The following is a 2500-nucleotide window of genomic DNA, read 5'->3' on the forward strand; positions in this document are numbered from 1 at the left end:
TAAATCGATAAATAATATGCATAACGATCAAATAAATCGATGAATAATTTACATAGCAACCAAATAAATCGATAAATAATATGCAGAACAATCAAATAAATGAATAGATATATATAACAATCCAATAAATCGATATATAACATGCATAACAATTAAATAAATATATAAATAAGAGGCGCTCCTATCAGGCACCGACTTCCGACGCTCTCCTATAAGCCAAGAAATGAAGATAATTATATGCTACTTAAATGTTACCAGGAGCGCGACAGCTGATGGAAATGAAGAGTAATGAGGACGTAATAGGATTGTGGGGGGTGGGGGGGAGGAGGGCGGGGGAGAGGGGGAAGGGGGGGAGAGTAGGGGGAGGAGGGAAAAGGGGAGAGGTGTGGGATATGGAAGGAGGGAGGAGGGAAAGGTGTGGGTGTAGTGTCTGTGTGTGTAGTGTGTGTGTGTGTGTGTGTGTGTGTGTGTGTTGTGTGTGTGTGTGTGTGTGTGTGTGTGTGTGTGTTTACGTTCGTGTCCGTGTGAGAAGAAATAAAACAGTTGATATGAAACTCGCAGCACGAAAAAAAATATTAAAACAAAGGACAAGGAAACGAAGTAAAAACAAACACAACATCAAAAATGCAACAACCGAAAAGCACGTACTTAACCCCCCCCCCTCCATCTCTACCCCCACCCCCACCCCCATCTTCCTTATTTTTATTTCCGTCCGAATCACGAAACGGATATTAAAAAGCACTCGACTCTCCACTCCGCTGCTCTGCTTAATTATATCTTAACAAAAGCTGTTCCGCCTTTGCCTTATATTTCCTACAACAAAGTAGAATAAAAAAAAAAAAAAAAAAAAAAAAAAAATATATATCTATATATATACTATATATATATATATATATATATATATATATATATATATCTATATATATATATATATATATGAAAAAAGTGAAGGTTTTCTGGAAGAAACGAGAGACAGATGAGGATGCGCAATGGCTGCATGGCGGGCGAAACACATCGTTTTTCTTTTATATCATTTTTGTTGGCATTTTGTTGGTGATTTGTTGTTCCTTTTACTGTTGTTGCTTTTACTGTTGTTGTTTTTACTGTTGTTGCTGTTGGTATTATTATTATTAATGTTGTTATTATTATTATATATTATCATTTTTGTTGTTGTTGTTGTCCCTCCCTCCTCCCTTCCCTCCCATCCCCTCCCTCCCATCCCATCCCCTCCCTCCTTCCCTTCCTCCCTCACTCCCTTCCCCTCCTTCCTCCCTCCCTCCTTCCCCCCTCCTCCTTCCCTCCTCCCTCCCTCCTACCTCCATCCCTCCCTCCATTCCCCTCCTCCCTTCCTCCCATCCTCCTCCCTCCCAGCCTTCCCTCCCTCCCCACCCTCTTCCCTCCCCATCCCTCCCTCCTTCCCATCCCTCCCTCCCTCCCTCCCATTCCCTCCCTCCCTCCCTCCCCATCCCTCCCTCCCTCCATCCTCCCTCCCCATCCTCCTCCCTCCCTCCCTCCCATCCCTCCCTCCCTCCCTCCCTCCCTCCCACCCTCCTTCCTCCCTCCCATCCCTCCCTCCCTCCCTCCCCATCCATCCCTCCTCCCTGCCATCCTCCCCCCATCCCATCCCCCCTCCCTCCCTCCCATCCCTCCTTCCATCCCTCCCCAATCCCTCCCTCCCGCCATTCCCATCACTTCCCTCCTTTCCCTCCTTCCCATCCTCCTCCTCCCTCCCATCCCTCCCTCCCTCCCTCCGTTTACCGCGCCACAACAAGCGATTACCTCAGCGTTCTCTGGCGCACATCATTCCTCGTTGACCCTCGCAAGTGGTAGCCAAGTCTCGGTCAACATTAATCTTCCTTCAGTAAAAACACGCAGAAACACAGATATTACAGCGGAGGACAGGGTTTTTTATCTTCATCTTCTTCTTCTTCTTCTTCCTTCTCTTCTTCTTCTTCTTCTTCTTCTTCTTCTTCTTCTTCTTCTTCTTTCTCTTTTTTTTCTTCTTCTTCCTTCTCCTACTTCTTCTTCTTCTTCTTCTTTTTCTTCTTCTACTATTACTACTACTACTACTGCTACTACTATTTCTTTTTCTTTTTCTTCTTCTCCCCCCCTTTCTCTTTTCTTTCCTCCTCCTCCTCCTAAGAAAAAAAAAGAAGAAGGAGAAGGAGAAGAAGAAGAAGAAGAAGAAGAAGAAGAAGAAGAAGAAGATGTAATAATAATAATAATAATAAGAAGAAGAAGACGAAGAAGAAGAGGAAGAGGAAGAAGCAGGAGGAGGAGGAAAAGAGGAAAGAATAAATAAAAGTAGTAGTAGTAGAAGAAGAAGAAAAGGGAGTAGGAGGAGGAAGAGAAGAAAACACACAGAAAGGAGACGATACAACATTAGAATTGTTTTTTTTCCTTCTTCTTTTTCTTCTTCTTCCTCCTCCTCCTCTTCCTCCTCTTCCTAAGAAGAAGAAGAAGAAGAAGAAGAAGAAGAAGAAAAATGCAGAAAGGAGAA

Source organism: Penaeus monodon, chromosome 40 (assembly GCF_015228065.2).
Source record: "Penaeus monodon isolate SGIC_2016 chromosome 40, NSTDA_Pmon_1, whole genome shotgun sequence".
Classification (NCBI taxonomy): Eukaryota; Metazoa; Arthropoda; class Malacostraca; order Decapoda; family Penaeidae; genus Penaeus; species Penaeus monodon.